The sequence below is a fragment of the Rhipicephalus microplus genome, chromosome 2 (assembly GCF_043290135.1).
Source record: "Rhipicephalus microplus isolate Deutch F79 chromosome 2, USDA_Rmic, whole genome shotgun sequence".
NCBI lineage: Eukaryota > Metazoa > Arthropoda > Arachnida > Ixodida > Ixodidae > Rhipicephalus > Rhipicephalus microplus.
The window spans coordinates 143,731,949-143,748,647 of NC_134701.1; the positions used below are offsets into that span (position 1 = coordinate 143,731,949).

At 45.2% G+C, this 16,699-nt stretch overlaps 2 long non-coding RNA genes across 3 annotated transcripts in view; one reads left to right on the forward strand and one right to left on the reverse strand.

Annotated features, from left to right (window-relative positions):
- LOC142796397 (uncharacterized) overlaps positions 1 to 16,699 on the reverse strand; it is a 44,892-nt gene that overhangs the window by 11,615 nt on the left and 16,578 nt on the right. Inside the window, exons 1-2 of one of the 2 annotated variants that reach the window (XR_012893814.1) lie at positions 13,419 to 13,528; positions 1,319 to 1,444 (exon numbers count right to left, since the gene is read on the reverse strand). This is a non-coding gene — a long non-coding RNA (uncharacterized LOC142796397). Of the gene's footprint in view, positions 1 to 1,318; positions 1,445 to 13,418; positions 13,529 to 16,699 lie in introns of those variants that run through there. The other variant, XR_012893813.1, reaches the window with a different exon arrangement.
- Positions 379 to 11,093, forward strand: LOC142796398 (uncharacterized). Its single transcript, XR_012893815.1, has 2 exons — positions 379 to 1,018; positions 9,129 to 11,093. It is a non-coding gene; the product is annotated as an uncharacterized LOC142796398 (long non-coding RNA).

The window sequence follows — 16,699 nt, forward strand, 5'->3', positions numbered from 1 at the left end:
GGTTCCCTTCGAGAAGCTGGTCTTTCGAAGCACAAACAGTCTGTATTTTCAAACATATTTGGTGCTCATCGCGGCTCATCTTGACTAGTATCAGTGCTGCAAATTTTCTCCTCTTCTTCGATGGGAGTGTAACTTATGTAGAACGTTTTATTAGATACGAAGCAACTCTTTCATTCACGTGTTTAATGTCTTACATGCGTGCGTTCGTACGAACGCGCCGAAACGCGTTCTCTCACAACAGCTGTAGTTTTGCCAGGTAGGTCAAGTTGCAGCTGCGTATTGACGTCATGCTCTCCTCACAGTGCTCGCTCACGCCACACTCTCCCTCGCCTGCGCCGTGCTCACTGCAGCGCCCACAGCTGCTGTTCGCCTGCCACACTTGCCATTACCGCCGTTTGCTCCGCTATCACGCCCACCACTCGCTACACTGCTGACTTGTTGGTTGACGTGAGATGAACCTGATGCACGCCTAACTTATGCTTCGAAACGCGTCTTCACGGGTCATGAGACCTACGCCAGCTATTGCTTCAGATGAATCTTCCTGTGGTCACCGTAGCAGCCAAGTTACCACTGTTAAACTTGTGACTCCTGCCGTGCGCAGTGCTGCACCTTCGCATTCTATTATGGTTCCCTTTGAGAAGATGATGTGACTGCATGTTTTGTCTCTATTTCAGTCTACCTTATTAATTTGAAAGTCACCATTAGACAAGAGGCACTTAAGCCCCCACCTTAAAAGCCCATCCAGAAATTCTTACTTTCACTTTGTAAAGATTTTCAAAACTCGCCACTATATTAAACGAATGATACTGAAAAGCTGTGCAGATAGCAATCATCAAATTGGTGCATATCCTGTGCATCTTTCTAAAATCAATAGAAGTTTCTCACTACTTCCTTGTTTGTCTAGGTCAATGGTTGGCGACCACTCTTCATCGTCAAGAGAACTGTCCAGACCTTCTCTTGGTACTCCATATGTTTTAATCCTAAAAAGTACATGGGACCTCTGTAACCGTCATTTTTGGTAAGCTGATGATTCCTTAATGACCTTATATTCGCTGCTTCTTTCTTTTTGAAAAAGTGGAAGCAAATAAATAAATTTTCCAAGAGGGAACTCATGGCTAATAGCATTTCAATCGATTGCCGTCATAAAGGCAGGAAACATAGTCCCAAGAGGTAAAAGCAGTGCGTTGAAAATTGCATGTGCATTTGTGGCATGATGCATGAATGCTCATTTTAAAGAAACATTGTTTTCTTTTCATTGATATTGAGTTTCAAATAAATTGCTTTCGCTTGATATATAAAAACAATGAATTCATCATACTGAGGTTGCAGCATACAGCCCCTCGATGGCAGCCGCTATAAGTCGTCATACACGTTAAAGGACACTCCCAGAAGGGCATGCAGCCATAGCCATCGCCAAAGGGGCACCTTTTCTGTACGCATCCAGCTGCAAAGCAATATATAAGCAGTTTTTAATTATTTGTGGTGAAAGTGTATTTATAATAAATGCGAACAATTTCTTAGCGAACTTCGGCGACTTTGCACGTTGAGCGTATCTATCTATCTATCTATCTATCTATCTATCTATCTATCTATCTATCTATCTATCTATCTATCTATCTATCTATCTATCTCTCTATCTATCTATCTATCTATCTATCTATCTCTCTATCTAACTATCTATCTATCTATCTATCTATCTATCTATCTATCTATCTATCTATCTATCTATTTAGCTATCTCTCTAGCCGCTTACGACTTTTAGCTTTCTCTGGCCTTTTCAATATTGGTATCTATACCAAACTTGGTGTGACTTAAGATGACTGTATGAGGAGCATAGGTGACTAGTCAAAACATGAAAATTATTACAAGTATGTAATGAATGTCACGACTCGAGGTCTTGCTATATTGCGGTGGTTTTGTTCACATTAAATGTTTCGAAACTGGCATGGGATGACGTGACTGCATAGCAAACATAAGTGACAGACCTTAACGAGGAAATCATGACATGCATGTTACAATTTTCATGTTATCACAAGCCTTGACTACACCTCATGCTCTGGTGTGCTCGTGGTCGTTTCGCCCACTTCATATATACCAAATTTAGTATTACGTGACGTTAATAGATGACGAAGGTATATCACTGGTGCAAATATGATAATTACGAGATGCATGTCATGTAACAACATGGCTACCTGCCACGCTCATGATGCGCTCGCGGCTGTTTTAATAGCTTCACTTATAACAATTTAGATAATACGTGACAAGAACAAACGACTTAGGTAAAGTACACGTTCTAACATGATAATCAAGGCATGTGTGTCATGTAACAACGTGGCAACATGCGACACTCGTGATGCGCTCGCATCCGAGTACCTAGCCTCTCTTATGCTAAATTTTGTATTACGTGACGCGAATGAATGATGAAGGCGTGTGACTTGTGCAAACATGATAATCATGAGATGCCCTTCATGTAACATGACTACATGCCACACTGAAGGCGCCAATACACTTCGACGTGACCCAGTGCGCGCGCGCGCCGGCATTCGTTTCGTCGCGTCTAAAGCCCCTTGATCTAGTCGCGTCATGCCGGCCATGCCACGCAGGTGCCGATCTGCCAGCAATATACTTCCAGGCACTCGTCGCGCTGCGTTGCTTTGATGCATGCGCGTTTGAGCGTGCGCGGCATCCCTATATCACAAAGAGAGGCAGACGTAGTGTTGTCTGGGTAGAGCTGGGTAACGTCATAGGCGCGAAATGCAGCATGTTGCATTTCACGCTGGTTGCCGCTGGGCCGCGCCGACCGACACTGGTCACACCAGTCACACATTGCGTCCATTTTAGGGGCGACGCTCTTTGGAGCGCACCCGTTAATCTCTCGTAGCCGTTGTAGTATGCAACAAATATAACATTTTGACCTCCAATGTGGCGCCGGTGAGAGATTTCTTCTGTGCATTCTTGAACAATGAAAAATAGTGCTCAATGTACATGTCAACGGCTTCTAATGAATATGAGAGACAGGAGCATTTGGCGTTTCATGACGCGCACGCTGTGATCCCAATTAGCAGCTTTGGCATGTACATTGAGCACTATCTGACAAGAAAGGGTTGCTACGTTATACTCGCTGGGTGTAACCTCCCTAGTTTTACAAAGGTTTAGCCAGCGTTGAGCCGCGGTGCCATGAATATAATGAACTAGTATATAAAATGAACTCGAGGTGGTTAAAGGTGGGAAGTAGGTACGAACTGCAAGCCGTAAAAAAGTGAAAGCCGAATTCCCCTGCCTCTCATTTCCCATTAGTAGCCATTGGCATGTACATTGAGCACTATCTGACAGGAAAAGGTGCTATGTTATACTCGCTGGGCGTAACCTCATCGGTTTTAGAAAGGTTTAGCGAGCGTTGGGCCGCAGTGCCTTGAGTACAGAGAACTACTATATACCATAACCTCGAGGTGGTTAAAGGTGGGAAGTAGATACGAAACGCAAGCCGTAAGAAAGTAAAAGCTGAATTTTCCTGTCTCTCACTTCCCATTATAAGCCATTGGCATGTAGACTGAGCACTATCTGACAGGAAAAGGTTGCTACGTTATACTCGCTGTGCGTAACATCATTGGTTTTAGAAAGGTGTAGCGAGCGTTGGGCCACAGTGCCATGAATACAGTGAACTAGTATATACCACGAACTCGAGGTGGTTAAAGGTGCGATGTGGACCCGAAGCGCAAGGCGTAAGAAAGTGTGCGTGTGCTACCTCTCGTTTAGTCCTTTAATGTCCGCTGGATGGCGGTGCTTCTATATGGGAAATATATGATGAAAAGATGCGATATGGTGGTAGTTGGAGTGTTGAATAGATGGACGAACAGACACACTGACAGATGCACGGATGGAGGCATGAACGGACGCAGGGGCGGATGCTTGTACGAACGCAGGGACTCACGCATGAACAGACACACGGACGGACGGGTGGATGGACGTACGGACGCACGAACAGACGCATGCATGGACAGTTACACAGACGGATGCATGGACGGACGGAAGCAAGAACGAATGGACCGACGAATGCTACACCCCACTCTCCATCATGCACTCCGTAGATATGCTGCCAATTTTTTTTCTACCGCAGCACCGCTGCTTCTAGTGCGCGCTCGGCAACGTTACGTCGGAGAAATATGGGCCCTTCATGATGCGCTCACGGCCGTTTCGCTTGCTGTACATATTCTAATTTTGGCGCTACGTGACGTCAATAAATGACGAAGTTATGTGACCAGGTCAAGCATGATAATGATGACACGTGTGCCATGTAACAACATGATGACATACCATGCTGATGATGCGCTCGTGGCCGTTTCACTAGCTACGAAACTTGATATCACGTGACGTGAATGGACGGCGAAGGTAAATGACACGTCCGAACATTATAATCATGATATGCGTGTCACGTAAACCATGGCTACATGCTACGCTCATAGCATTTTGGCGGTGGTTTCACTAGCTACACATGCAACAAATTTGGTATTACGTGACGTGAATGGACGACGAATGTAAATGGCAGGTCCAAACATGATTATCATGATATGCGTGTCATGTAAGTACTTGGCAACACACCATGCTCATGATGTGCTCGCCACCGTTTCACAAGCTGCACATATACCAAACTTGATATCACGTGACCTGAATAGACGACGCAGGTAAATGACACGTGCAATTGTGATAATCATGAGATGGAACTCTTGTATGGCATAATTTGCCTGCGGCTCGTAGTAGTAGTGCTGCTTTAAAAGTGACATATCAACCTTCCTCATTCGTGCTTTGAATATAATTGGTTCCCACTGAATGTGGGATCTGCCATTTTTTCATTTATGAAAAACGTAGTTTAATTGAGGAACAATATTGTAGCGCGTAAAAGAGGCGAAGAAGGACAGGTATATACCTTCATAGCGCGAAATTTTGGGTACATCCTGCGCATTTTGCAGTTCGATGTAGCGCGATGAAGTAAATATCTAAGAGTAAGTTTTGCGTTCTTCACACGAAGTAAACTGCTTTGTGTAAGCGTTGGAACGCACAGGCACGTCTGCTACGCTATGGTACTTAAAGGGTGACCCATCGTTTGACGGGCCTATGTTTCGTTGAGGAAAAGAGCATGCTATGGTGCCATTGAATGCTCGAGAAAGAACGCTCATTGGCGCATTTCTGCTGGGTCTAGCAATGCCAAGGTATACTTTTGAGAGCCAGAAGCTAAGACAAAAGGGATGAGTTGTATACAAAGGAGGCAATTAGGAAAAGTAATATGCGAGTCACTACTCTGAGTTAGAAATTACATCATCAGTCAACAGAATCTAAAAAAAATTGGCAGCATATCCACGGAGTGAATGATGGAGAGTGGGCGAAACATTCGTCCGTCCATTCGTTCTTTCTTCCGTCCGTCCATGCCTTCGTTTATGCGTCCATGCGCCCGCCCATGCCTGCGTCCGTCGTGCGTTCGTCCATTCATCCTCCCCAGCGTCCGTTCATGCGTCCATCCATGCATCTGTCTGTGTGTCCGTTCGTCTATCTATTCAACCCTCCAAGTACCACCATCCCGCATCTTTTCATTATATATACTTTTATAGAAGCACCACCATCCAGCGGACATTCCATTGACTAAACGAGAAGTGGCACACGCTTACTTTCTTACAGCTTGTGCTTCGGGTCTACCTCCCACCTTTACCCACCTCGAGTTCATGGTATATACTAGTTCACTGTATTCATGGCACTGCGGCCCAACGCTCGCCAAACCTTTCTAAAACCAAGAACGTTACGCCGAGCGAGTATAACGTAGCAACCTTTTCCTCTCAGATAGTGCTCAATGTACATGCCAATGACTGCTAATGAGAAATAAGAGACTAGAGAATTCGGCTTTTACTTTTTTAGGGCTTGCGCTTCGTATATACTTCCCACCTTTAACCACCTCGAGTTCATGGTATATACTAGTTCATTGTATTCATGGCACTGCGGCTCAACGCTCGCTAAACCTTTTTAAACATAAGGAGATTACGCTCAGCAAGTATAACGTAGCAACCCTAACTTGTAAGATCGTGCTCAATGTACATGTCAATGGCGGCTGATGGGGATCACAGCGTGCGCGTTAACTAAAAGCCGAATGCTCCTGTCTGTCATTTTCTATTAGCAGCCATTGGCATGTACATTGAGTACTATATTTATTGTTAAAAACGCCCAGAAGAAATCTCTCACCGGCACCAGCTTGGAGGTCAAAATGTTATACTTGTTACACACTACTACAACGGCTACGAGAGAAAAACGGGGGCTGCTATGAAAAGCTTCGCCCCTAAAACTGAACTAGCATGCATTCTTCAACGAATCTAAAAAAAATGTGTGAATAAGGAGAACGTGGCACCTCGTACTCGCCCTCTTTGAAAAAGGCACACCTACGAAGCAGCCGCAAAGTCATCTCTGTGTGTTTATTCCCGACCACTGTAGATCGAAGGAGAACCTCATTTAGGAAATATGAAGCTGAGTGGTTCCCAAACCATTCACATGCAATAGTACTGAGATGTCGATAATAAGATACCAAATGATATCAGTTCATTGCGCAGGCTGTGCCCTGCAGCAAAATCGAAGGTCACTCGGGACTCTCGTATGGCTAAGAAGCCATTCATGACCAAAACATTGAGGGTGCTCCAGCTTTCCTTTCGTGAGTCGAGCGGGATTGCGTAATCGAGCTCGGTGCACGTCACCTTCTCATGTGTAGCCCCGCATCGGTTCTCGCGGACGCCTCAAACGTTCGGTAAGGAGACGAATGGATGTGCGTGAAACATATACTCTTTCAGAACTCTCCGAAAAACCAGACCTTAATTTTTGGTTTAGTAATTCAGGGAAGAGTGAACTTTACCTTATGCTTTACCTATAAAGAACCGACAAGCAACCATGCCACGAATATATCTGAATGAAAGGAAGAAAGAGAAAGCTCTAAGAAAAACAAAATTATGGGAAAGAAGCATAGTGAACAGAGCTAGGAAGTTTGCAGTTCAAGGCTAGCGGTGATTTAGTTAAAAAAAAACGACAAATGACTGTCACCGTTCTATAGCGGCACACGCCCACACACCGAAGCTTTATCCAAAGAGACGCAGCAGGACTCACGGCGCCATTTGAACGGATTTAAAGAATTTGCTGACCCAAGGTAGCGACCTTGCCGGCGTTTGTCTTCCGACGCTTGGACGTGATACCAGAGACGAGAATTGCCTTGCCATTGCCACACGACGAACAGCCTGGCATAATGCCAGAGGATGATTGATGCTCGGGAACACGTCCAGGTGGGAGCCCTCAGTGGCCTTGCCACAAAAACATAGCCGCCACTCACGCGTCGTAACTGCCTCCTCTTAGCCACGTCTGTCGTAGTCTTTTTAGGGGCGAAGCTCCTTAAAGCGGCACCCGTTCATCCCTCGTAGTAGTTGTAGTCGTAGTTTGTAACCAGTCTTATGTTTTGACCTGCAAAGTGGTGCGGGTGGGAGATTTCTCCACTGCGTTGTTGAACAGCGAAAAATTCGCTGCGTGCGCGTTAACTAAAAGCCGAATTCTCCTGTCTCTCATTCCCCATTAGCAGCCTTGGCATGTACATTGAGCACTATCTTACAAGAAAGGGTTGCTACGTTATACTCGCTAGGCGTAACCTTCTCGGTTTTAAAAAGGTCTACCGAGCGTTTGGCCGCACGGCTATGCATAAAGTGAACTAGTTTATACCGTGATCTCGAGGTGGTTAAATGTCGGAAATAGACACAAAGCGCAAGGCACAAGAAAGTGTGCGTGTGCCACCTCTCGTTTAGTCCTTGGAATGTCCGCTGGATGGCGGTGCTTTTTTATGGGGAATATATGATGAAATGATGTGAGATGGAGGTACTTGGAGTGTTGAATAGATGGATGAACGGACACACAGCCAGATGCATGGACGGGCACACGGATGGCTGCACGGACGGATGGACTCATGGACGGATGCAAGGGCACATGCATGAACGAACGCAGGGACGGATGCACAGATGGACGTGTAAACGCACGAACAGACTCACGCATGAACAGTCTCACGATGGACGCAAGGACGGACGGAAGCCAGAACGAATGGACGGACGGATGCTTCGCCCCACTCTCCATAATTCACTGGGTGGATATGCTGCCACTTTTTTTCTGCTTCTTCGCTGCCAGAGGGGTGCCTTTCATTGGGCAAGTTTTCTGACGTCACTTCAAGCACTTCGTCTGCACGTCGGCTTCCTTGCCGAGTACGCAAAAACGAGCTCGCATCCACACATTCAGTTGTCATCATCTCTTATCTTCGCTGATACACTCGCACACTTTTTGAACCACAAACTGGTTGCACGCACCCAATTATCACATGGTTCTACTAATTCACACAAATGAATTCGCTGTGGTGACTGTCTTGCAACAACACTTAACTCTACTGCATCGCTCATGTCGTCGGGAGAGGTCTATAGGACACTGCGAGATTGTTGGGCACACCATTTTGTTTTCCGTACTTTTGTGTAATGAACAAACGACATTAGTGCCTCGGCTTGTTGGTGTGTCCTGTCATCGTCACGGTATATCATTGGCATGTATGCGCAACAGAAAGTTAGCCGCAATCGCCACCACCCTGTAAAATGCATATCGTGTGTTGAAGATGCGCCGTCACTGCGTAAGAGAGTATGTTTTACTTAAAATCAGCGTCAGAATTCCTCACAGAATTTACCAAAAAACTTAAAGGTGCTTATCTATAACCAGAGACGCAAACATGCATCTCTACGTGGAAGTCGTCTATTCGAAACGTCAATTTTTAAAACATATCGGCAAAGTGTTGGTGCGTAGGTGTACTGATGTTGAACAAAGCAGTATAGAGTAAATATACGACAGTGGGAAACAACGACGCACTCTGCATGACTGACACTCACCAAATTTTTGGGTAAAAACGTTTCTTGTATTATTCTTTGCCGAAATTTTCTCTTTCTTTATTCTACTTTTCATACCAGTTTTCTGTTTTATTGTCAAAGCTTCACTGGTCCTAATCTTCGCGAGTGCTATACAGCCATGCTCAATTTTTCCAGCACTTTTCAAGAGAGGTATAATATTGGAACTGGCGCCACCTGATGCAGGTTGTGTCGGCCTCAAATCCCTGAAAACCCAAACTTCGACGAAGGCAAGGTGTCCTTGGCGAAGACAAGTCCACGTATAAACATCGTCCACGTGCGGTGAACAGTGGGGTTTACATTATACTTACTCCTGTTCATTTAGCAATCTCGGAGCCCAATTATACTAAAGGACAGCGGCAACAAAGAGAAACCCCCCGCAAGGAAGTGTCTTAGGTCCTTTGTTGTTTCTCATATATGTTAACGATATTGTGGATGTAATTACTGGCCCTGTTCAAATAAGGTTGTTTGAAGATTATTGCGTATTATTTAATGAAATAACATGCCGAGAAGACCAATCAGTATTGAATTCCAATCTTTGTAATTTATATGACTAGTGTACTAAGTGGAATATGTACCTAAATGCCGACAAATCAGTTTTTATGAAAATAATCAATAAGAAAAATTCTCTATCTTTCCTTTACAACCTTTCAGGACAGCCTTTGAACGAAGTTACAGAATATAAGTACCTGGTTCTTACCATAACAAACACTTTAAGTTGGAACAAGCACATTTCAGACATTTGTGCGTCATCCTTTCGTAAACCGAGCCTTTTAAGACATAAGCTCAAACATGCTCCTGCAGGTGTTAGAATGCTAGCCTATACATCTATTGTAAGACCTAAATTGGAGTATGCATGTATAATCTGGGGCCCTTACACAAAAACTAACATTCATGCACTTGAGATGATTCAGCATAAAGCGGTTCGGTTCATTTACTCTAAATACCGTTTGAGCGATTCCCCAACCCAACTCATGAGAGACCATAACATACCAACCTTATAACTAAGACGTAAAATCCAAAGATTAAAATTTCTTTATTTTCTCAAGAATAACAAATTGTCAATGAGACCAGAACAATACATCCAACCACTCACCGCTCGCAGAACGAGACACCGGCATGCCGACTCTCTAACGCCCTTCAATGCTAGAACTAACATTTTCAAATTCTCCTTTTTCCCGCGCACTGTAATCGAATGGAATCAATTACCAGCATTATTCATAAATAGCATAGGCTCAATTAACCATATTGTATCTTGACCTGTATTGTTAAAGTGTTAAATGTCTTTCTTATTCATTGTTTGAGTTATGTCCTTATTCTTCGCGCTTTTCATGTTCTTGATCTTCTGCTGTCCTTATTACGAGCTTTGTAAATACGTCCCTCCTGCTTGGGCCCTTCACTGGGCCTGCAGTATTATGTAAATAAAATAAAAATAAATATAAGCGGAAAATGACCAGCTCTCATGATTCCCCAATGCTCAGGTGATTCTAATGTGACCATCGCTGAAGCAGACCAATATCTCAACGAGCGCATAGCGCTGAGATACTGAGCTTCCGTGGTCTTCGTACCAGGAAAAAAAAACGTTTTAAACCAAGTTTCTGTGTTCTGTGCTTACACTCAGGAGTCCAGGGCATGGGAAGAGCGACTTGCGTAGACATACTCTGCTTGTACGTCGATGCGGAGCACAAAATGTGGACAGAATCATGCTGTAGTTGACAATTTTGTGTAAAACGGTGCGTCAGGAGCGTTTTGCACTAATTATAAGTTGAAAAGTAACAACAATACTTGATACTTCTAGGTCGCATGAGTGTGATGGTGTAAACACTAGCACTGCATATTTCACCAAGCGCCGAGAAAGAAGGACAGCTTCCCTGCGTCACAATAGAAGTACTTGACACCCAATAGTACAATTACCACCATCGAAGCATTGCTTATAAATATTGGGAAACAATCTGGCATTGCCCACTGCCATGCTCAAGTAGTTGTGATAATCAAGTGTTCTGACAAGCGATGGCAATACACGTTTGCACCACGTATTGTTGCTGTGATATATGTTGTATTTTGAAGACTGTATACCACACGCGTGTATAAGTGCAACATGAAAGCTATTTTTATTGCATTTCGAAGTAAATAAAGCTATTTTTGATGTAATATCAAGCAGATACGTGGCTGTGCAATAGAACCCCTGCTGGCCAAGTAAACGGCGGGGTTCAATCGTCATTATAAGCGAAAAAGTTTTTTATTGTTTGTTTTATGTACACCTGTATAAATTTCCGGTCACGAACCAAAAAACTTTTTCTGAGAAACGGCAAGCCTATACCGACGCTGACTCCAACGCCAGAATTTTAGCCAAACAAGCTCATTCACTTTGTCACATTAATACTGATGTTCTCGCTGGAACATCACCACGAACATTTGCGCAGATTATAACCTACCAATACGTAACTGTTATATGTAGTATTTCACCTTCTAAATTAACGATAAGATTAGTGACCACGCCTTAGAACTGGCTTGAAAAATGTTTGCCAACTGGCATTCTTTAATGCGAACTGACAACGCGCGCTACTGCCATGGCCTATTACATTGAGGTCAGCGTCTAAGCGCCACAACCACTGTATCGCAACTGGGTACAAGCTGCTTCTTTTGCGTCATTGTAATCGACGTTCACAGGTAACTCCGTAGTATGTGCCTAATCAGACTATATCCACAAGAACTGAAGATGCTTGATGTTTTGTGGTGCAAGAGCCATTTCATGGCCAAAGAGCGCCAGTTCATCTTACTAGAGATATGGACAATGATTGTGATAGGCGGCTGTATAAGGGCCGAAACATTTCTCGCTCTAAGGCGGGTAAAAACATATAAGTAATAAAATCATGACAATGCGGTGAAAGGAGTGTGATGGTAATGAATGACAAAACTTTGTAATAATAAAAACGATGGTGGACATGTATGTCATTAGCACAAGTGCCTCACTCGTTCACACCCTTGCGCCTACACTAAGGCAAAATTACCCGAAAAAGGCGTCACGGAGCCCTATATGTGCGCGATATCAACGGATAGACCATTGAGGAGCAACCACAGAGGGAAGTGTGAGGTGCGAAACCACTTAGTTTCCAAAGGGATGAACCGACCGGGGATTGCAGGCAGTTCGAAAAGCGTTGCCAAGCTGACTAGTCCTCCTTCTACACAGAACACATGTCCTTCTCCTCTTATGTTGGCTCAGTCTTTCCGCATATTTTGCCGGCGACGGTTCGCGTTGCGTCACGCTTTGAGTGCTCGACCACGGCTGCCTAGATTCGACCATCTAAGATTTACGACGTGGTGCTTGCGTGTACGCTTGGATGAGCGTGGGCTGCTGCTTTTGCGTTTCGCTGCACCCATGAAGTCTGGAGCAAGTCTCGACACGTCACCACCCCGCGCTGTATATCTCTGGCTTCAAGATACTCACGACCAAAAAACGACAGCAACAGTTGGGAAGGCCAATATTGTGGCCGAGAAGACAACAGGCATATCGAATATATACTTCAGGCTGACTAAGGGCAGAAAACAGCGCTGCATTCTAAGGCAAGTAGGTCATCATTCTTTATTCTACGCTACTTGTCGCGTGTGCGATACGGATCGTGCTTGCCGGCAACGGGCTTATTCGTGTTGTATATCGCACGCACGAAATGCATCGCGATGGTCAGCTACGGCGTCCGCAGTTCGCTTGTGCTTTGCGACCACCTAGAAATGGGTCGCCATTGCCGTCGGCCTCCCGAAAGCTCGCTCATCGAGTGCTCGCCTGTCTTCGCCGCCGCGATGAGCTCCGGGCTGACGATATTGAGTTGAGACCTCGTTGCTGTGTTGGCAGTCGTCGAGTTCTCGGGTTCCGGGTTCTCGTAAAGAGTTTGGTTGTAGTATTTCGCGCGCTGTAATTGCACCAGCGCCAGCTGGCGGGGATTTCGCTGGCGTCAGAACTCACTGAAAATTGGTCGCCATGACGGTCGGTCGCAAGCAGCTCGGCACCACCTGCTGGCCGCGGCGGCGGACTCGTGTTTCTGCGCTGCACTCGCTCGAGTTTGTGGGAAAGGGCCGCATTACCGTCGATTTCTTCGGCGCTAGCTCCAAACCAGCTCGGCGCTGTTCGTGGCGGCCACCAAGCGTACGCTCACTATCCTGTTCGAAGTTTGCTGGCGGCAGACACTCTGCGTGCAACGCCGTGTTTGGTCTCGCGTTCGCTTGCTCGAGCTGAACGACGTCGCTCGCTTAGGAGTCGCCCACTTGTTAGCGACACGCAGGGTCGCGGAGCCGTGGCTGCGGCCGCCGCTCCTAAGCTGTTGCGCTACGGGGACCGAAATGGGTTTTGGATGATGTGTGACATCATGGTGAAATTATTGTCATGTCATATCTCACGTATGTTTTCATTTCACCTTGCACGTATCTCTCATATGCATTTGTATTCATCCTCTGTCAGAAGTGACTCCCTATTTTACATACCTATTATGCAGCCGTGGGCACACAGTGTGCTGAAGACTGTTTGCGCTGGCGTCTGCGATGCTTGTCATCCCTCTCTTTTGTCAGAGCAGCTTCAGAAGGACTGCGCGAGCTGTGAAGGTAAAGTTATTTGAGTGTCATATTTTAACGCTTGTTTTTATAATAACGTGCACGTACTTGTCATGTGCGTGCATCTTCATCTAACTGTCACGTGTGTCTATTTTTACTATATGATTGTACGTGCAGCCGTGAGAACACAACAGGCAGAAGTCTGCGTGCGCTGGCGCCTGCAATGCCTGTCATCTATCGCTTCCGTCGGAGGAGCTCCCCAATGAGTGAACAAGATTTGACAATGAGACTGGACTTGTACACTTCACCTTGAATTCACTTAAAGGAATGGAGAAAGTTTATGTGTATGTAGAAAAATAAAAGATTTCGATGTCTCACTTTTGTCGTTCGTTGTTGCCTTGACTGCGAAAGCAGTTACACATAGGTGGCTAAATACTTTTTCGCGTGTTTTTTCCTGCGCAATTTGTTGCTCAGTGCGCAGACAAACAGGCGAAAAAGTATTAGGCCTGGCGGAAAGTAAACAAAAACAACGTTTGAACTGGGGACAAAAAGTTAATCCGAATTGAGTGCTTGAGTGGATCAACCGTTCGTCCAGCAAGGTGCAACTGTGAGAACTAACGGTTGCCTGGTAAGGTGTAAATGTGGGGATTCACAGTTTCTCTATAACGTGCAAAAGTGAGGACTAAATGCTCGTCCTTTGAGGTGAATTGTGGGACTAACGGTTACTCACTAAAGTGTAAGTGTGAGGACTGAATGTTAGTCACTTGAGCTCATCTGTGGGGATTAACTGTTAGACCCGGTGCCTTTAGTCCTTAAAGGAATTAATGGTTGTAGCAGCCCCATTATTCCCCGAAAAAACGAACCACACACCATTTTAACACCATTTTGTCTGAGAGGGCAACGGCCGTGAGGCAAGTGCTTTGTTGATCGTAGCCACCGCAGCGGAGACCTCTCTGGAGAAGTCGTGTGGAGAGGAATGCCTCGGTATATAACACTAAAAGTGCGAATTTCTTTTAAAAAAAATCTAACAATGATTTATGAGTAAAACGTGGTTCCCTACCGACGAACATTGAGGGATGAGTTGGTATCTGTTGTCGTTAGGGTAATGGAAAGTGTTGTCTTCTCAGCGTGTTTAATTCTTTACACTGAATTAGAATGCGAAGTACGGTGAGTGCTTCTCCACATCTATCATACGAAGGTGGGTCGCCCCCTGGCAAAAGAAATGAATAAGTTGTATGTGTATGCCCTGTTCTTAACCTTGTAAGGTTTACTTCGGTGTGGCGTGATTTCAATAATAGTGGCCAATGATCAAGTTGCGGCTTCATGACATGCAATTTATTATCTGTGTGTGTGTCCCATGTGCTTTGGCGATAGTCCCTGAGCTTTCGTTTTAGAAAAAGTTTCAAGTCTGGTGCAGGAACTAGTATCGATGTATTGCTAGGCGTTTTGTTGGCAGATCCAGCAAGCTGGTCCACAAGAACGTTGCCTTGTATTTCGCGGTGTCCAGGCACCCAGGAGACTAAAACATGCTGCTCGGATGAGTACACTGTGCATAGGAGTGAATAAAGCGAGACAAGGACGGGGTTTTTGTTGTTTTTAGGTGCTTTTAGAGCTTTTACTACGCTTAGGGAATCTGTATATATTATTGACTTCTGTAGTTTTGTTTGCATTATGTGTTTAACGGCCGCAAGTATGGCATTCGCTTCGCCGGTGAAGATGCTTGTATAAGAGAGCAGAACACCAGCTTCAAAAAAGAATGTGCTGACGGCTGCGTACCAGACAGAAGTGTTAGACTTTGAAGCATCCGTTAAGAACTCAGGACATGTGTATTTATTTTGTAGTTCAAGGAAGTATGTCTATATATGTGTGATTGGTGCATGCTTTGTAACATCCAAGAAGGACACGTCGCAATCTATCGCCTGCCACTGCCACGGTGGCAGGCATACTGCGGGAGCCATCAAGTGGTGTTCGAGTGGCACAGCGGTTTCTTTCGCTAGGCCCCTCACAAGGAGTGAGTAGGGCTGTCTCATAGAAAGTCGTTTTTCAAACACAGCAAGGCTTGACATGTCATTACTTGTGAAATGTGATGGGTTATTCTTGTCTGCGTTTACATTAAGATAATATTTAAAAGTCGTGTAACACCTCTGTATGTGCGGCGACTATTCGTTTGATTCCACGTACAAGCTTTCCACGGGGCTAGTGCGAAAAGCACCCGTAGAGAGGCGGACGCCTAGATAATGAACAGGATGAAGCATTTTAAGGGCAATAGGTGTCGCAGACTGATATGATATTGCCCCATAGTCTAGGAGGGTAGGTACGAGGCTTTTATACAAAGTTATTAAACACTTTTTGTCACTTCCCCACGTAGTGCAAAACAACACTTTTAGAACATTCAAAGCTTTTATGCACTTGTTTTTTAAATATTTGATGTGTGGTATGAAGGTTAGCTTGGTGTCTAAGATTGAGCCTAAGAATTTGTGCTCGGTATTAACGGAAAGACGTTGCCCATGCAGTTGAATATCTGGTTCGGGATGAATACATCTCTTCCTGGAGAACAAGACACGTTTACATTGCGTTGGAGGATGGAGCAAGAATATGGTTTGAGAACCACAAAGGGGCAATAGCGACGTGGGAAGACTTTCGGCAGCAGTTGCTTGCTGCGTATGCTAGCACAGATCGCCGGAAAAGGGCAGAAAATGTCCTTCATTCAAGAAACCAACGCACGAACGAGAGTGTCAGCAAGTATATCGAGAACATGACCCGCCTCTTTAAACGAGCCTATCCGAACATGACCGATGAAAAGAAAGTGCGCCATTTGATACGTGAAGTCGAACAGGACTTGTTTGCAGGCCTGGTTCGCAATCCTCCTCGTACAATTGCTGAATTCCGCACAGAAGCCACGACCATAGAAAGAGCACTGCAGCAGCGTGCCCGTCACTACAATCAGGATGCCGGTAGTGAGCCCGCGGGCGTCTTTTTGGCAAAGCGAGACAGCAGCAACGAGACGCTGAGGGAGCTGGTGCGTTCCATCGTCAAAGAGGAGTTTCGTAACATTCTCCAACCGCAAGTCATGCCGACAGTTTCATCCCTCACATCCGTCATCCGTGATGAAGTTCTGCACGCCATTCTTCAGCCGGAGCCAGAAGTGCAACCTTTTCGACTTCAACGACCCCTGCAGGAATGCCATGTATCAACGTACGCAGACGTTTTACGCC